This window comes from Mesoplodon bidens (assembly GCF_964165515.1).
Source record: "Mesoplodon bidens genome assembly, chromosome: 3".
Lineage (NCBI taxonomy): Eukaryota > Metazoa > Chordata > Mammalia > Artiodactyla > Ziphiidae > Mesoplodon > Mesoplodon bidens.
Genome location: NC_138178.1, coordinates 43,322,810 through 43,342,512, shown reverse-complemented (window position 1 = coordinate 43,342,512; position 19,703 = coordinate 43,322,810). Strand labels below are relative to the sequence as shown.

Here is a 19,703-nt window from a genome sequence, read left to right as displayed (position 1 = left end):
TGATTTCTATGTTAAAATAACCACTCTGACAGGTTTACAGAGAGTGGAATGTGGGGGGTATGGGAGCAAGAGTAGAAGCAGGGAGAAAGCTGGATCAAGGAATGAGAAGAGGGCCTTGCAGACGCTGCCGCCTGGAGCCTCTCCCACTGTCCAGCCATGGTCAACCCACCGTGTCCTTCGACATTGCCATTGATGGTGAGCCCTTGGATTGTGTCTCCTTCAAGCTGTTTGCAGACAAAGTTCCAAAGATAGCAGAAAATTTCCGTGCTCTGAGCACTGAGGAGAAAGGATGTGTTTATAAAAGTTCCTGCTTTCACAGAATACTGTAATTCCAGGATTTATGTGCCAGGGTTGTGACTTCACACACCATAATGGCACTGGTGGCAAGTCCATATATGGGGAGAAATTTGATAAGTTTCATCCTGAAGCATATGGGTCCTGGCATCTTGTCCATGGCAAATGCTGGAACCAACACAAGCTGTTCCCAGTTTTTCATCTGCACTGCCAAGATTGAGTGGTTGGATGGCAAACCTGTGTCTTTGGCAAGGTGAAAGAGGGAATGAATACTGTGGAAGCCATGGAATGCTTTGGGTCCAGGAATGGCAAGACCAGCAAGAAGATCACCATTGCTGACTGTGGACAAATCTAATAAATTTGACTTGTGTTTTATCTGAACCACCAGACCATTCTTTCTGCTCAGGAGAGCACCCCTTCACTCCCATCTGCTCGAAATATCCTATAATCTTTGTACTCCCACTGCAGTTCTTTGGCTTCCATATTTTCCTCATCCCTCTCCAAGTTTAGCTGGATTGCAAAATTAACTTTATGACTATGAAATAAAAACTAAACAGAAAAAAAAGGAATGAGAAGAGGATGATAGCTCAGGCGATGAAACAGAAGGCATCTCCCATTTCCACAAAGAGAGGGTCCCCAAAAAGTATTTTAGCCAACTTGAATATACGATTTCCAGAATGTGAATTAAATAGTCAAATTTCTACTTAGAGAAAGCTAGTATTTTAATTTCATTCACATACATATTTAAATAACATCCACAGAATCAATCTAGAATTACCAATTTACAAATATTTCTTCTTTGCCAATCTCACGTTACGTGAAGTAATTTTAATACAACTCATCATAAGCATGTTTGACATCTTTTTAGAGCCACTTTTTGGGTCACTTCACACAAATTTGTAGGGCAGGCCATCTTCACTTCCCTCTAGGCCTGTTTTGAATCCGTGTATGATACTGTAGCTGAATGCTTAGCCCAAACCACAAATGCCTATTGGTAAAAATTTAGGTTTTAAAGTAGAATTTATATCAGAATGTAGATTCTTTGAAGGCAAGGATACTGTTTTCTGAACTATTGTATCCCCGGTGCCTAGAGCAGGGATCAGCAAATATGGCCTATGGGCCAAATCTGTGAACACAGGTTTTATAAACAGTTTTATTGGAACACCATCAGGTCTATTAATTTGTGTATTGTCTATGGCTGGTTTTGCTCTGTAACAGCAGAATTGAACAGCTGTGACAGAGACTGTATAACTTGGAAAGCCCAAAATATTTACTATCTGGCCCTTTACAGAAAAAGTTTGCTGACCCCTTGTTTAGAGCATTGTCTAGCACATAGTAGGCATTCAAAAGAAATTTGGTATTGACTAAATAGCTATAAGAAAACTCCTTATTTTCTGAAAAATGATTTTCAGAAAGGAAAAAACAAAACCTTATACTGCGCAGTATTTGTCAAATTCGTCCTCAAGCGCCCTCCACACTGGCCCCTTCTAGTGGTTCTTTTCAAGCACTAAGTGGCATGAAAGCCTTTCTGTCTGGTTCCTAAGGGAGCATTTTCTAAGGCATCTCTCCTTCCCTCCGCACCATGAATAACTCTAAAGACATCACTTCTCTCTTCTGTGTCTCCATTTTCCACAACTTGAAAACAGAGTGTTTGTGAAACTCACAGATCAAGTGTTTTCAGAGAAAAGGAACAGCAGTAGGAGTGTTTGACTTTTATATATGGAAAAAGCAAAGGGGCAGGAGCATGGGAAGCCCATACACACACAGAGGGGTGGAAGGGCCGGTCAGCAGCTTGAGCTAGGAGAGAGAGGGCCTGTGCAAAGCAGCTTTAGAAAAGGGATTTCTTTCTCCATGTGTGCAAGCTATTTTATAAAAGCATGCTTTGAAGGGGTCCTGAAACTCTGTTCCATTCCATGTTCAATAGCTATGTACACATTTTCTGATTTTTATAGTATGCAGGCTCTCTCAGAAAAGAGTTTCCAATATTCCTATGGAGGTACGTTGGAAAGGTTTGCAGGTAGCTCAGCCTAGCTAAGGCTCTGTCGACAGCCGCACTGCTGGATATAAAATCAGCTGAAAGAATGCCAAGCTAGAAAACTGACAGAATGGTGATTGCTTTATTTATTCTTGTAGAGCAAAGTGGAAATTACCTCCCTCTGTTGAAAGAGAATCTAGTCTTAAGAGGCAGAGAGCCTATATTTTTTGGCATTGTAAGGGCTCAAAATTGTTCTGCTTTATCCTGTCTCTTTTGTCTTCTGCGACCTGGAAAGGAACAGAGAAGAGCTCTGAGAGAAGTGAGATGAACTCTTTTAAAGTGCTTTAGCAGCAATTTGTACAGAGGACGGTCCTAGGAGTGATTTTCTGTCAGCTGAACTATTGCCGGGGGCAGCAGGGAGAAGCTGTGAGGGCTCTTGTGGCCAAGCCTGAAGACCTGAAGGTATAGCCCTGCCCTGGAGCAGCCTACTCCACGACAGACTTCACGGTCAGTGAGCGAGGAAGTCGTCTATGAAAGTCAGGCTGGTAACCGAGCCTCACTTTCCTCATTAAAGAATTAACTCAGAATGTTAGAGCACCTAGGGCAAAAAGGATCACCTTAGCATGGGATCCCCTTGAGGCAGACCCCAAATGAGGCACAGGGTGTATACTTGTGAGGCATAGGAAACACCTGTAGGCAAGTGACAAAGTGAGACCTGGCAGGGAAGGAAGCAATAAAGGGTCAGATAGCAAGCCACCTACACTGTGGACAACTGGGGCTTATTCCCAGGGAGAAACTCTGGGACACTGTGTAAAACAAGAGCCACTGGGTTATCCCACCCAAGGGGCAAGGGAGCTGAGCTCAGTGATTGATTGACAGTTGGTGGAGGCTGTGTTAATTCCCCCAGCACTCCCACCCTGGGCAAAGAGATGCAGATGCTGGCAGCTGGAAGCAACAGAGCACCTTAATATGGTAAGTTCCAATGGATATGGGTGGCACACCCACCACATCTGCTACAGAGCTTCTCGATAAAAGTTTCCTCTGATCTTTTCTTGCCCACATGCCACTCCTTCATATACTTGGAAGCAGGAAGTTGGCTGGGATGGAGTAGTGACATCTGCCACTTTCACAGGGCCCATTAGCTTTTGAATCAACTTCCTGTGTCTGGGGAAAATCCCCACATTGTGAATCCAACCTCCCCAAAGTAGAACACAAATGCCCAGCCTCCCTTGAAGCTAGGACACAAGCCTGAGGTTTAGGCTCTACCAATCAGGGACACAAAGATGACACTGTTTGGGGGAAATATGCAGTGCTGATGACAGGCTGATGGAATGTCCCTTGCTCCTGGAGAAAGGAGTGGCAGAGACATGTAGTTTGGGGTGGTGGAGGCAGCAATGCCTGTGGAGGTTTTCTAGTAGTTCAAGGTAGAATTTCTAGCATAAAACTGGCAGCTAGCCCGCTTTGATCTCCATTATATTGCAAACTGCTTAAGGGCAGAGAGAGTATTTTGTTCATGGCAGTAATCTATCCTGTACCCCTCCCCACAGTACACACACACATACTCCAGGAAAACTGCTGTGGCACACTGTAGGTCCTTTAAAAAAACATGCTGGTTTGCATATCTTTTTGAAGTTAAATGTTCCTCTCTTGGCATTCAGTACACAGTGGGTTATTTTGTGCTGAATTCCTTGCTCCCTGCAGGCTCAGAACATCAAAAGTAGCCATAAAAATCTTAGAAAGATGTATTTTCAGAACCAGAGGCAGCCATGCCTTAAACACCACCCAAAGGAGGGCACCAGCCTGGGCCCACAGAGCCCACAGCTGTCTCTAGAGAGTCAGGAAAACATCCCAGGTCAACTCCACTGGTTTGCAGAGAATGCCAGAGTCACAAGATGTTTGAGACAGGAAGGACTTCAGGGGTCCTACTGCCCAACCTCTTCAGTCAGTAGATGAAGAAACAGGACAGGAAAGGAGAAAGTGACTTGCTCAAAGTCATCCAGATGTTCTGCCCAAGAAGGGCCTGGAGCCCCCAGCCTTTCTCCACTCGATCTCATTCTGAGAGCATGGCCTGGGGAGGTCAAACCACACTTTGCAGTGTCTGAGAAGCCCTTTCATCCTCTTCAGGGCCATTGGGAAACCAAGAGTGAACCTGGCAGCAGCCTTTCCCCAGAAATCCCAGGTGATGGCAGGGACAGTGACCTCAGTGATAGGTCCTTCAGCACTTCCTCAGCATCCCCATACCCTACCCTGCCCCCAGTCAGTCCTCTCTAACCCTTCATTTATCAACCCAGAACTTGAGAGTGAGGCCAGAATGAGAGAAAGCCACCATTACTGGGTGTCGCCCACACCACCCTTCCTGCCCATAATCTCTGGGTAATGATTCCTTTTGCCAGAAGCCCAGCTCCCGAAATAGTGTGGTGTATTGGCAGAGGTCCAGGAGCTAATAGACATGGCAGCATTGTGTCTTATGACCCGTTTTAACTGAGCTAATTTAGAATTTACCTGACCAAGAGTACCATAAAATGCACTCCTCACGATAAGATTGTTAATTACCACAGGATGACTGCCTGTGTTTGGCAGCTGGGGGGAGAACTGGAGGGGAAAGGCTGGTTTCCAGAAATAATCCTTCCCTCTGCACCAAATAGGAATTAAATGTGGGAAAGGGCAAAGGGGATGGACAGAGAGATTCACCCACAGGAACTAAACAGGGTTATAATTAGTTTGTGTGTTTGCAGGTGTCATCTTTCACCCTCTGCCCGGGGAGGAGACTGCTAGTAAGCTCAGAATCCTTTGTGTCTCTTGGAGAAGGGCATGAGATCCTTGGGGTGTTAAAGAAAGAGCTGGAAGCAAGATGACTGCTAGAAGCAAGGCAAGTGAAGTCTCTGCTGTGCAGAGAGACACCCGATGCAATGACCCCCCCGAATATAACACTGTTTACTGATAGCTGCTCCCCGCAGCTATTACAGAGCTGCCTGAGAGCATCCTAATTAGTGAGGGTTGTCAGCACTCCCATTATAATCCCCAGCTGAGTGAGCTGTTTACCTCAGCCACTTCAAGTCACAGCCTCTGAAACATAGCCTTAAGTAGCCAGTCTCAATTTGTTTTTACCCCATGCCTTATTCCAGTAACTCCATGTTTCATAAGCATCTCAAATGTATATTTAAGCAGAGCAATCTCAAATCATATAAACTGGATTCTCACCGCTGTCTTATTGCTGAGATATCTATCATTTTACAAAAATGTCCTAAGTACCTTCTATCCAAATATGTTTAAGATAGGAGTTATAAGTTAGATTCAAAGCATTTTTTCCCACCACTTCACTTGCTGTTTTCTCTCAGGCTGGCTCGATATACTGGGACTTGACCTTACCACAACGGTTCTGAGTAAGCAGGAATATGTTCCTGCTTTGGGCTGTATTAGAGTATAGTCTTGTGTATTAGTCAAGAACTGTGTTCTGTAAGTTCATTCTAAGCGTGCTCTCCTTAAAATTCATTCATTCATGAAACCCATGTGAAATTTGGACTGTGTGAGATATTTAATCTTACTGCTATGCCATAAACCTTACATGACATGATCCTCCTTGATGCAAAGACCAGCCTTATTAAAAGTAACGGTGTCTTGCATTCTGAATCAAGACAGCACTTTGAAGAACAGGAATAAAACTCAAATGGGGTGACATAGGTATAAAAACATGATTCATGTGGATACAGTCTTGTGAGCACTGCCTCCCCCTCTCCCCTCTCAGAATGCCCCTTCTCCATAGCCACAATTGCCAGGAGAACTCTAGGGTGAAGGGGTGTGGATGGGGCATCCTTATTTTCTTGAAGTACCAGGCAATACCCTAGGTAAGTATATCAAATGTCAGCCTTCCCTTAGGCAGTGTGGAGCTGACCTATGCTTAAGGCTGACACCAAAACCAGTGGTTTTGTGAAAAGAGAGAAGTCCAAAAGGAACTAAGAAAATAGAGCCCACACTGAATCCTTTCTGAGATCAACGTAAAATTAGGATTAAAGATGCTTGATATGGATTCATCTATTAAACAATGCAAGATCATTAACAATAATCAAATCAATGTAATTTCAGTTTACAGAGTCATAACCTACCACTTCAAGAAACTGAATATCATTTTTTAACTTTGTATTGTAGGGATTTTAAAACATATACAAAAGCAGAGAGAATAGTTTAATGAACCCCATATATTCATCACCCAGCTTCAACACTATAAATTCCTGGTAAATCTTATTTCATCTCTACTTGCCATCACCACCTCTACTCGCCCATCCCCAGATTATTTTAAAGCTAAATTCAGACTATTTCAAGAAATTTAAACAGGAATTTCACCTGCCTTAGAAAGTCCATTCTGGATGGATCACCACCTCTAGTTAGTGCACTGGGCATACTCCCTGCTACACTCTCACACCCCTACCACCCTAAAGAAGGCCTCACAACTGACCACTGCCACCAGAGATGTCCTCGCAGGGGTGTCTTCAAACACACTATGAACCTCATCAGTGGCCCAAAATCGAAAGAAGTGACTAGGCGTCCCAAGTAAGAGCAACTACCAGATGAATCTTACAACCTGAGGGACAGCACTACTCTTGGCCTAAGAATGGCCCTCATGAGCCAGCATGGGACAGTGTTTCCCAGTCACTACGGCAATGACAGCAAATGCTCTATTATCAATGAATTAAAAACAAGAAAGCATCGTCCTTACCACTGAAAAGCTCATTCTCCTTAAAACAAAAATAAAAAATAAACACGCACATGTGGTTTGTGAAAAAGTGTAGTCTTTACTATGGAGAAATGCATATGGAGAGTAGTATCATTGCAATGAATCCCCCCCAAAAAGTTTTTTTAAATACAGCTTGTACTATGATACCAAAAGCTGGAGACTCCCATGTCCTCACCACTATTTATATATTTGAGACTATTCTTTCCAGAATCATATTAGGAAGACATGCAAGGGAAAAAACACATTTGCACCCCCTGAAAAGCAACTTAACTTACTCCTCAGAGTGTGTAGAAACTTGAAGATGTAAACAAATGTGTGAAATAAATACCTAAGGTGGTAATAACCACTGAGAATTTTAAGGGTCTAAAAATATTTTTTAAATCAGCAAGCCGCTGATCTTGGCACATTAGCAGCTATTACTATACTAAAATGATATGCCAGGAAGGCACAGAAAAATCAAAGACATTTTCCACTGGGAAGCAAACAAGTTTGATTATCAAGATGAGCCTGTACTAAACATAATTTTCCCCATCAGGGCAATGGTAAATGAAGCCATTAATGAGCAAATACACGTTTTTAGATGACATTCTAGAAATACACATCGAAGAAAATATGCATCCACAGATTAGCTAACTTGGAAAGAAGGAACAAATTTGAGATACTGGTTAGTAGGAAAAAAGAAAGGAGACCTTCTTAATCAGCCTTTGTCAATCACCACCTGAAACACAAGGAGAATGGCAACACCAGTAACCAGGCCTTGTCAGCAGGGAAGGTAGAGCTAAAGGAGCCCTAAGAGTTAAAACCCAAACTATGTTTGGAGGTAGCGCAATCTGTACACCAATCACTGAAGTCATCTGAGGATTGCCCATTGCTGACAAATGCAGATGGACAGATATGTAAAGATGATGCGTCATGAACTACAGCTGATGAATTTCCTGCAGAAGCCCCTGTACTCACATCAGAAGTGTCAAGAGGCGACAGAGCTACATCACACTGAGTCTGGCAGTTTAATTTGGTGTCGGCTATTAGTGTCGACTCTCAGCGCTATTGCCATTCAATGTTTCTGCTGGCAAGGTGACACAGCCTCAGAGATAGCTAAATTTCTTTGTTGAGTGAAAGAGAGGTTGCCTGGTTTGTACAGTAATCCCTTGCTGAACAATGGGGACTGCAGAGGAGCCAGGGAAGGAAACAGGGGAAAAAGGAATTCATTTCACAGGGTTCCTTTAAAACATTTCTTGCATAACTTCAGGTAAGGATCTGATGACTTTTTTGGGTAAAAAGCAAATGTCTGGGACAAGGATGATTTATGTTGAAGGTTTGGCTTGGCTGAATTAGAAGCTACTGAGTGTACTGGCATCACGGAAGTACTCTCCCTACATGGGTCCCAGGGAAACCACCACATTCACTCAGGAAGGAGGACGTGGTGGGTTGCTCTGACCTCTGGGCGTCACCCAGTGAGCCCAGTTCCTTCTCCTGGCCCCATGCTTATGGGAGAGGCAGACCTTGGCAGTGTATCCAAGGACACTTTAAACTTCCTTGGTTACCCTTCCTCTAGAGAAAAGAGAAACAGTGTCCATACCCTACACCCCACCCCCAATCTCATGCCACTGCTTGCAGGGTAAGAAGGCATGGGTGCAGGTCAGGGTGGCCCTGGCCACTCCATACTGCCTATGACTCAAGGAATTTGGTCAAAACCTAATAATAAATAGCCTCTCCTCCACTCTGCCCAGGACAGCACTGCCATAGATAGATGTCAGGGACTTTGCACCATGGAGGCCACCAGAAGGTGATAATGATTACCAGTGCCTAGGATACACACTTCCAGAACTATCTATAAGAGTAGGGGAGGGGTTGGAAAAAACATGGAGAAGGAGTTACAGTCATTAGTAGTAAAATAATCTCTGTAGCAACAAGAAAAACATGGCTTAAAGTTTAAGCAACTTGTCCAAGGTAGCAATTAGGATTAGAATACGGCAAAGGGGAAACCGGGTAGGAGCTCTATATTATAAGAACCAGAGCAGACTGAAAAGCTTCTTAGCACCTGCCCTACCACACTGGACAAGAGCCTGCTCACAATACTGCACTCCTTATATTTTCATAGAACTTCATACCTGTGGTCTGTGGCTTTTACTCCCATTATCTCATTGGAGCCTCAGTCATTCCTGAGGCTTCCTGAAGCTACTCCCAGAGGCCATCCTCTGATTCTGAGCTCTTTCAATACTCCAACTTCCACCCACATTCTTCCCCTTTATAGAAAAAAGCTGCATATTCCAGGAGAATTTCACCCAATGCCATGGAACTGACCAATCTGAAACCACCACAGTAGCGTAACCCAGACTTCCCGTGGTAGAAGAGTCGGGTAAATTTCTAAGAGGGAAATACATAAATCAGTCCAAGAAATTCTGTATAGACAAGGCATGTCTGGGATAACTATAAACATTTTACAAGAACCTCCTCAGGACACGGGGAGGGGGTGGGGTAAGCTGGGATGAAGTGAGAGAGTGGCATGGACATATATACACTACAAAATGTAAAATGGATAGCTAGTGGGAAGCAGCTGCATAGCACAGGGAGATCAGCTCAGTGCTCTGTGACCACCTAGAGGGGTGGGATAGGGAGGGTGGGTGGGAGGGAGGGAGGGAGACGCAAGAGGGAGGAGATATGGGGGTATATGTGTATGTATAGCCGATTCACTTTGTTATAAAGCAGAAACTAACATAACATTGTAAAGCAATTATACCCCAATAAAATTTTTTTTAAAAAAAGAACCTCCTCAGGATGACTTTCCAATCTAAAACTCTTTAGATATACAAATTCACAATTATAGGGTCCTTATGGGGATTTCTTTTCCTGTGAAAACTTCTCCGGTTTAAGGATGTTAACACTAACATTCTAAGGGTCCTATGTTTCTGAATTCTGCTTTCTGAAACTATCACCCTTCCATAGACATCTTTATAAAAGTTTCAGAAAGCTCCTGTAAGGGATATCGAGCTATATACCTGGACATAATGTACAGAACAAGGTCAGCGAGAGTCCCTGCTCCACACTGGTCACCCACCTGGAATATCGTGTCCAGTTGTAGAAGCCACACCTGACGAGGGGTATTAACCAGCGGAGCAGCTGGGTGATGAGGAGTCGACAACACCACAGTGTGTGGTTGAAGGTCCTTGGCCAAAGAAGACAAGAATAAGTAGAGCCTAAGTCCTCAATCAGTTGGAGAGTTATCATGTGAAAGCTAAGAGATCTTTACAAAAAATAGAGCAAGGGGCTTCCCTGGTGGCGCAGTGGTTGAGAGTCCGCCTGCCGGTGCAGGGGATACGGGTTCGTGCCCCGGTCCAGGAGGATCCCACGTGCCGCGGAGTGGCTGGGCCCGTGAGCCGTGGCTGCTGGGCCTGCGCGTCCGGAGCCTGTGCTCCGCAACGGGAGAGGCCACGGCAGTGAGAGACCCGCGTACCAAAAAAAAAAAAAAAAAAAATAGAGCAAGGCCTTTCTGCACTTCCCATGGAGGAGTCCATACGGCACTGTTCTAGGTTCCTGCCGTAACTTAAAAGGAAACTTGCACAATATGCAGAGCCCTTGATGTCCTGCAAATGAAAGAGGAGGAAGTCCTCAGATTCCTTGCAGCAGAAACCAACTGAGGTGGTTGACTTCCAAATGGAACAGTATGTCTACAAGAGGAAAAGTGATGACATCTACATCATAAATCTAAAGAGAATCTGGGAGAAGCTTCTGCTCCTGCCACTGTTGCCATTAAAAACCCGGCTGAGGTTAGTGTCATCCCTCCAGGAATACCGGCCCGCCAGCTGGGCTGAAGTCTGCTGCTGCCGCTAGAACTTCTCCTCTTGCGGCTTCACACCTGGAACTTTCCCTAACCAGATCCAGGCAGTCTTCCGGGAGCCCGGGACCTCGGCTGGTGGCTGATCCCAGGGCAACCACAGCCTCTCACAGAGGCGTCTCACGTTAACCCGCCAACCACTGCTGAGTAACAGAGACCCTCCTTGGCGTGTGGACACAGTCACTTCCACCGCAGAGGAGCTCACTCCGCGGCCGCGGGTCTGAGATAGCAGGCGTTGGCAGTCCCTTCCAGTTCAGGCTAGCCCCTCAGGAAGTCTTCCTCACTCAAGGCTTTCCCTTCTCAAACTCCCACTGTCTGGGCCTTGCTCTCCTTCTTTTTTTAAAAAGGACCATTTATTTTCTGTCAGCCTTATTTCCAGTTTCTGTTTATGAGTCTGTGGAAGGCCAGCTTAAGACCGACCAGTCAGTGGTTGCTCCTGCCCGTTGTGTGGCCTGAGTGGTGGAGCCGCGGTCCAGTCCTGAGTGGCGGGCTGCGGCTCCTACCCGCACGCCTTCAGACCAGCCCGCCACCCAGGGTTGAGAAGCAGTAATTTGGGAGCTGGCACAGCCCACTGTCTCTGAGACGCCTCCTGGGTCACAGCGCTATCAGCAGCAGCCTCCTTTTCCGTCTCCTCAGGATCTCCGCGGGAGGAGAGAGCGTGTGACAACGCGAGACCTTCCGCGGGAGTTCACAGGGTGGGGCCGCGCCTGCGCAGAACGCTCGGACCATCGCCAGCCACGTAAGACGCAACACCCCGTGAGCTCCTCTGTGGTGGGAGTGACAGTGTCCACACGCAGAGGAGGATCTGTGTTATGCAGCAGTGGTTGGCTGGTTAACGTGAGACGCCTCTGTGAGAGGCTGTGGTTGCCCTGGGATCAGCCACCAGCCGAGGTCCCGGGCTCCCGGAAGACTGCCTGGATCTGGTTAGGGAAGGTTCCAGATGTGAAGCCGCAAGAGGAGAAGTTCTAGAGGCAGCAGCGGACTTTAGCACAGCTGGCCAGTATTCCTGGAGGGTATGACAGTGACCTTTCATAATTAAAGAAACTATGTCTTTGTGGGAACATTGAAATAACTTTGGATTTGAGTCATTTTACCGTTGGAATCTAGATCTAATAGCTAATAGTAGTGAATCCGAGGGCATTCCAGGCCTCCACGCAGTGACTTGATGAAATAGATTAGAGATGGAGGAAGGCAGAGGGGAAAAAACATCAACTCAGCCTTGGGAAATGTCTTAAAATGATCAGGAGTACATAAATTACCTTCAACCAGATAGTTTTCCTTGATCCTACCACATTTCCTCCCTTTCCAATCCTAACCTTCCCCATCTCCTTTTACTGCTGTTATCTTTCTAATCCATGATTTTTCAACATCAACGATGCTGTCAGTCATCGTAGAAATCCCTTTGACAAGTCAGAAACTTGCCAAAGATTATTATGACCAATGTCATTGTGGAGGAATCAGGAAAAGAGGCATGACTCTCTGTACCAAGGCTTGGACTCTAGGAAATAAAGCATGGATGCATGAAGTCGTGGGGTTTGATTCTCTCAGCCTCCGCATGCTGAGAGAAAGCATGTATTGATAATTGCAAAGGAACATACCTCCAGCTCCCCTACCTACTGCGATGCAGACCCTGGGTGGGTAGGAGTTAATGTGGATGCAGGGTCCATATCTCCCCCTTCTCTATGTCTCCCACAAGTTCAGCACAGTGTTTTTCACCTCCTAGGAACTCAATAAGCAATTAATAGACTGAAGTGGAGAGTTGCTGTTAGCAATCTCACCCCAGGCACAAAATTCACAATACATACCATAACTAGTGCCTATAGAAATTGATCCAGCTCAAAACTATATATAAATGCAATGGATTTGTAGCCTTAAAGTTTCAAAAGCATTGATATTTCCAATCTGGAGAAATAAAGGTATTTTAATCCTATTCCATCTTTCAGTTTAAGATACTATATTAGACTGGAACAGAGATTAAAACTTTTACTCAAGAGATATCTCTTCCAGTCTCATTCCATTAGTTACAACAAGGCCCCATCATTAAAGACTTTACTCCCTCCCTGGGAGAGAACTTGTGATGAGTGACTGACTCTCATAATTGGCTTAGGGAACCAGACTCATTCATTGAATCAAGAAAAAGAACATCAAGGAAAGAAGAGAACATCAAAGAATAACTCTCTAGGCTCACTTTTTTATTTCTTTCCTTGAGTCAGACCACTAGCATCTTTCTTAGAAATGAGGTGACATTTCAGAACATGGATCTGAGTGCTCAAGTGACTTCAGTGGATCTGCAGCATTTATCATTTATTAAGCACTGCCTGTATACAAATCCTTCAATGGGATGATAGCTGCTGCTGAAGAACCCACTGCAGACCTAACCATGCAGGCTCTGCCTGAGAAGCTTATTATCTCATTGAGAAGACTTAAAACAGAGAGGAGGCTTTTTTCAAACTAAAGAAAGAGCAGCATAAAAACTAGTGGAAAATAATAAAATGCAAATGAAATACCCAAGGGCCAGGGACAGTTGGATTAAGGCCACAATTAAATCAACATAGACGATAACAAATTATTCCTTCCATGTGTACAATACTCCACAGTTTTCTAACTCTTCACACATATCACCTCTTAATTTTCAAACAATTTTATGAAATAGGCTTTATCTTCCCCAGTTTCTGGATGAGAAAACAGTCCCACGTCAGTGAGGTGACGTGTCCAAGGCTCCTGAGCTAGCAGGTGGCAGGGCTGAACAGAAAATAATTTGGGGCTCTAACCTGCTGACATCTAGCTATCGTTGTTTCCACTTCCCCACATTATCACTCAAAACATATATCTGTGCAGAGATTTACTTTCACAAAGTATTTTCACAGACATTTTATCATTTGGTCCTCTCAGTGCTGGGTGAGAGGCAGGGCAGAAATTCCACAGGAGGAGAGCAAATTAGGATGTTGGTGAGTTTTCCTGCCTGAAGCCATCCAAACAGAGATTGTTGCTGCATCATGACTCCCAGCACAGGGACCATTGCTTCACACCTAACTGTGATTTCATGGCAGGGGTGAGCAGGAGAAAGGACTCGTGCAAACAGGGAGCGTGCACTTTCATTTATTCCTGGATCTTGTACCTGTCACGTAACAATTCAAACCATGAGACTAGAAGAGGAAAGGGGGTGATATACATACCAGTCTGTTCTCTCAGCAGCTTCCTTGCTTTTCAGAGCATCAGGAATCGCGGGGGTTCCTCACATCTACCACACACTCCTTTGCTTGGATTAAGGCGCTGGAGTTGGATGGTGAATTTAAATCATGTCCCCAGCTCCCAGTGCTAACCTGTCTATCCTGTCAGAGGAACTGCCATAGCCTCTCTGTTTTGCATGCCCTCTGCAAAGAAGGAGAACGAGAGAACGATAACCCCAGGGTGAACAGGAGAACCACTTTGGGAAATGTATTCCCGCAGCACCCAGGAAGGGGCAGGCTAATTGGCTCCAGAGGCAGTGGCAGCAGCGTGGGCAGGTAGGATTGTGCCGTCCTTTACTGAGTGGCGCAGTCACTTGTTGGGAACCCGTGTTCGTTAGCTGTGTGTAAAGTGGTATTAGAGGAGAGATGCTGGGTCCTGTGCTGAATGATTGAGCACCCAACCTGATGGGAGGTGCATTATGTAAAAGTGCCTGCGAGAGTAATCGAGTTACTTAAGTGGATGTGTTGAGCGTATCTGAGAGGGTGCTGCTGTGAGAATGCAAGATCAGGGCATTGAAATGTGAAAGGCCTCAACTGAAATAAGCCCTCAGCCTTTTCGTACCCATTCTCCACAGCTCTCTCGGGTTATCATACAGAATTAAAGCATCCTCCCACTCCCCCTGTGCTAACTCTTCACATTTCCAGGCCAAAAGTGGGTGCGTAAACTGCCAGCACCTGTTTGTCTAGCAGACCCAGGAGGAAAGGGAAGAGGCCAGCTCTTCCTTCAAATCTTCCTTAGTCCTTTCTGTGACAGGAGGAAGCTCATTGGCTAATCCCCAGGCTTTTAAAGATACCAATAAATTTTTAAAAGCTACTAGACCAATGGTATCTCCTAGGGTGTTTGCTGCTCAAGTCAAAGGTAACAGAGAGTTCACTGTATTTGCCCCCACACCTTTTGGAGGTGACCTTTGGAGGCGTCAACCTCCAAAGTTGATGCTAAAGGGTTAGCATCAACCTTGTGCTGAGACCAAACAAGTTCACCAACCCCCACAATGGGATGTGTTCAAGGGCCGCATCTCCAGCACCATGGCTCCAAAAAGTGTTGGTCATCAGTCCCCTTCTTTTCTCCCTAGTTCACTGCCCTCTGAAGCCCCCTCCTCTTCTCCTAACCGCGGCTTCCCAGGGAGACAATGACATGCACGCAAAAGCATTTCTCTGGCTCTACCCCCACCCACTCTGCAGGGCCTGCAGACCCCTCCAGATCCTCCCAAATCATCACAAGAATCCCCAAGGGTATTTCCTAAGTGCTCCAAAACCAAAATTATGGGCTACCAATGTCCCCTATCCCTACAACATTTACAGGGTTATAGGAAGTGTCTCCCATCAGAGCTAGCACCAAAAGTAGCACCTCCTGAAGTCTAGAATTCTGGATCCCTTGTGCAAATGGACCATGACTGGGTCTCCGCTCCTCACTCCAGTTCTCCAAACACACCACGTGCTGGGGAGAACAGAGCTTCAGCTCATGGCAGGACCCAGCCAACTTTCAATGGCTCTAAACCACGTATACAGCACAGCCCAGACTCTTCAGCCTGGCATTCAAAGCCCCAGTCACTGCTTCCACTGCAGCTCATCTTCTCCTAAAGCTATCCTTACATCCAAATCATTACCCACCTCCCAGACTACGTGCCTTTCACTAAACACACTTTGAATGCTTCCTGTCACGTGCCTTTATCCTAGGTTTCCTGCAGTTGACCTCCCTCCCCTCCACCCACTGCTGCCTTTCAGAATCCAGCCAATCAGTCAGAAAGACCCAGCTCAGGCTTTCCTCCTTCCTGTCATCACAAACCAGCTTACATCACAGTCAGTGGTGTGTGTCCCTCCCTAAAGTGTACACTCTGGAGGGCAGGGACCAGATCTTATTTATCTAAATCCCTATTGTCAATAAGAGAGTACTTTGCACATAGTGGGTGCTCACTAAGTGGTTATTGGATTGTAGAGGCTATACTATGAATCATTGCCTAACTATGAGATCATATATCCATTTGTTTCTTTTACCTGAAGGTGCTCCAGTGGAATAGGACCCAGAACTGACAAAGTTTGATAGACAAGGTTAGAATTGGAAAATGCCTGAAGCGTGGTCCATGGGACACCCAGGTGTAAGGTCCTTACCACTAGTGAGAAACAAAGAAAATGGAGTAAATGGAGAAACGCAGTGGGAGAAAGGAGACAGTCAAAACAAAGTAGCACATCCCCAACTCTCTCAGGTCTGACCCCATCACCAATAATGCATGCTAGTTGATATCCTTCAACCGTTGGTATCATCAAATATTGGAATTACATAGTCTAACCCCTTCATTTTGTAGAGTCAGCAGTGGAGGCTCAGAGAGGTAAAAAGACTTCCCCAAGGTCACACAGCCAATTAGTGGCAATGTCAGAACTAAAACCAAGGTCTCCTGAGTACACGTGTATATTTTTTACTAATAATATATATAGTCTTTTCTTTCCATCTATTTATCATTCGTTTTCATAAGAGAAATGGAATGAACTGAAAGGACAAGGAGGAAGAGAAAAGGGAACTAAAACAGAATATTCATTCATAAATCTCTGTCTTATTTCCAATGATCCCCCAACACAATCAGTAAAAGGCTTTTGTAAATTTCCTTGTCTTCATGAAAAGGGACACGTAGACATGAAATTCACAAGTGACTGTGTAACCAGATGCTGAATGCTAGGCTCCCCCTGCTAGGTATGGGCCCCTAGCGCTCCTTGCTAGGATCTGGGTGGGCTGAGCACGTGGGTGGGAGGCCAGATTCTTGACATTATTGTCTTTGGCAGTAGTCCTCAATCCTGCCAGCCTTACCTCTCTGATTTATTAGCACAAACCCCGCACTCTAAAAATATAATTACTGCATTTAGAGTGTGTTTCCTATCTATAGGCTGCAGGGGCTTAAGCACACATAAACTCTTCTGACACTGAATTATACCCTGGAAAACCAAAACTGTGCACTCTGCAAAGCCAGCCTGACAGCTGGATGATCCGATGGGCTGGTGGTGCTCATTAGCACCTGCCACGTGAATGAAAGCAGTAATCATTTCTACCATAAAGTACACAATTTACAGCAAGGAAGGCAGCCTCATAGATCTTTCTTGTTCATCTTAATATGGACTATTTCCTGAGTTTTAAAAAATACCTCCAGATTCTCACCCTTGATCTAGAGAGAAACTATAGAATTTCTTTGTGATGTTACTAATATAAGACAGGTTAAAGAGAGCAGTTAGGCACCATGTTTCTGATGAAGAGTGTCTGGGAAACACAGTTAGCCTTAAGCATGGGTCCCTCAAACTCAGCCATCTACCACCCTTTTATATGACCTTTAAAAGCCCAAGTGGACTATTGCCTTATGCTCCTCAGTCTCTAGGCCCCTCCAGGACTCTGAGAAAGCCTTGAGGTACAGTGACTTCAGTTTCATCCTATCTCTGTAGGTTTGCTGTGCAATCATGGAAAAATGGCTCTCCGTGCTTTGGTCACCACAGCTACAAAATGGGGATAGCAGCCTTCCTGTATGAGTTTACCAGGGCCACCATGACAAAATACCACTGGCTCAGGGGCTTAACCAACAGTACTTTTTTTCTCACAGTTCTGAAAGCTAGAAGTTCAAGATCAAGGTGTCAGCAAGGTTGATTTCATGCTGAGGCATGACTCCTTGGCATGCAGGTTGCCGCTCTCTCCCTGTGTCCTCACACGGTCTTTTCTCCATGCTCACACAACCCTGGTGTCTCTCTGTGTGCCCAAATTTTCTTTTCTTGTAAGGACACCAACCAGATTGGATTAGGGCCCACCCTAAAGGCCTCATTTTAACTTAATGCCTCTTTAAAGACCTTATCTCCAAATACGATTTCATTCTGAAATACTGGGGGTTAGGACTTTAACAGATGAATTTTGGGAGTGGGAGAGGGGGACACAATTCAACCCATAACACCCCGACAGGTGATGTGGTGGTAAGAATCAAGTGCAACAATGTGTATAAAGTGGCTAACACAGAGTCTCTACACAATATATGTCAGCTCCTACTATCCTCATTATTGACTCTTTTGATAATACAATTTTGAGCTTTAAATAAAATTCACAGCTCACAACGTATATTCCCTGTTTAGAAAGTTTGCAATGTCATTGGAAGCTTTTAGCCAGAATAAGAGTCTAAACACCTTCGCATCACTTACAAACTCTTCAGAGCCAGGGTTTGACCCGTTTTTCCTACCTTAGTCATGCCTTCACATTCCTGATGCTCTCTGTCACTCCAGACTTCTTTCTTCTCCAGACTTGCTGGCTCCATTACACATACAGGTATCTCCTCCCTCCACTATGCACTGGGTAAACTCATACATATCCCTCAAAACCCACACTAAATTTCACTTCTTTTGTGAAACATTTCCCCTAATCCTGGATCAAATTCAGTTTCTCTTACGTTACACAACTAAATCAGTTTGCATATAAATTAACAATAGCATGTATTGCTTTGTATTTAACTATTTATTTATATGACTGTCTATGGTTTATTTACCCTTTTTCACATAGTAGGTGAAATTGTATTAGAATACAAAACAAAAATTATATTGGCATTGAATAAAATTGTATTGGAAGGAAAGGAGGGAGTGAGAAAGGAATGGGAGATAAAAGAAGAGAGGGTCAGAGGAAAAAAAAGAGAGAAAGAAAAGAGAGAAACAGGAAGGGAAAGAAAGGGAGAAAATCCAGCAAATCAAATCTATGAAAAAGCTAAAAACAGCAGGGGCAAAGGAAGCCAGAGATCAAGCCAAAAGACTAACCTCACCATTTCCCCACTGATGCAGTGCCCTAGAGGAGACCAAAATCATTAAACAGAAAACCAGATGTCACTGAAGAGACAAATTTTTTTCAAGAACATCCATACTTCCATTGGTAAAGTGGTGCCTTTTAACCTCAAAGTTGGTGAAGAACAGAGACCGTGTGTCACCTACTTTCCCCAAAGGATCTAATCCAATGCACACCAAATAAATATGAAGTAGGGAACAAACCTAACCACTTCTGGTTTGGTGCCACCAATTCAAATCGATTTTTGTGCAAATAAGCTCTTAAAATGTTTAATATGCCTCAGTTCACTTTTTAACAGCTCTGGTGTCAGAGAGGGAACTGAGGAGACCCCCAGTAATTCCCAGGAACAACGAGCAACCAGGCGTAGGTACCCGTGAGTCCCTTGAGCTTGCTTGCTTAATTAAGTCCAACTTAAATTAGACCAGGTCCATTGTAAGGCCTCGAGTAAATAAAGTTCTGTTTTAAGGCTGAACAAGTGTGTTAAACTTACCGAAGATAATCTTAAATTACAGTAGCCACAGTGGAGAACTTCCAACCATCCTACATAAGCTTATCCATTTACGAGGTGCCCTAGAGAAAAAAGGGTCTTGGCCAAGCACTCAGTATAATGGGTAGAGGGAAAATTATTTTTCGTCATCTACAGTTTCCAGTGACCAGGATGAGACCCACTGGGATGCCTCACTCGCTCCAGACCTGGGGAAACTGGCAGAAGCTGTCAAAGGGTGAGGATTCTTAGCAAAGTCAGCTCTCCCAGATCTCTATCTATGGTGACTAATCAAGAGAAGAAGGTAAAATTTCACATTGTTCCTTTCTTTCCAAATTCAGATTGGCAGGAAAAATGCTGCTTA

General features: G+C 44.7%; 1 pseudogene across 1 annotated transcript; it reads left to right on the top strand.

Annotated features, from left to right (window-relative positions):
• The first annotated feature begins 340 nt into the window (after window positions 1-340).
• LOC308614337 (peptidyl-prolyl cis-trans isomerase A-like) lies at window positions 341-678 on the top strand (annotated as a pseudogene). Its single transcript has one exon. The product of its transcript is annotated as a peptidyl-prolyl cis-trans isomerase A-like (transcript).
• Window positions 679-19,703: the final 19,025 nt, after the last annotated feature.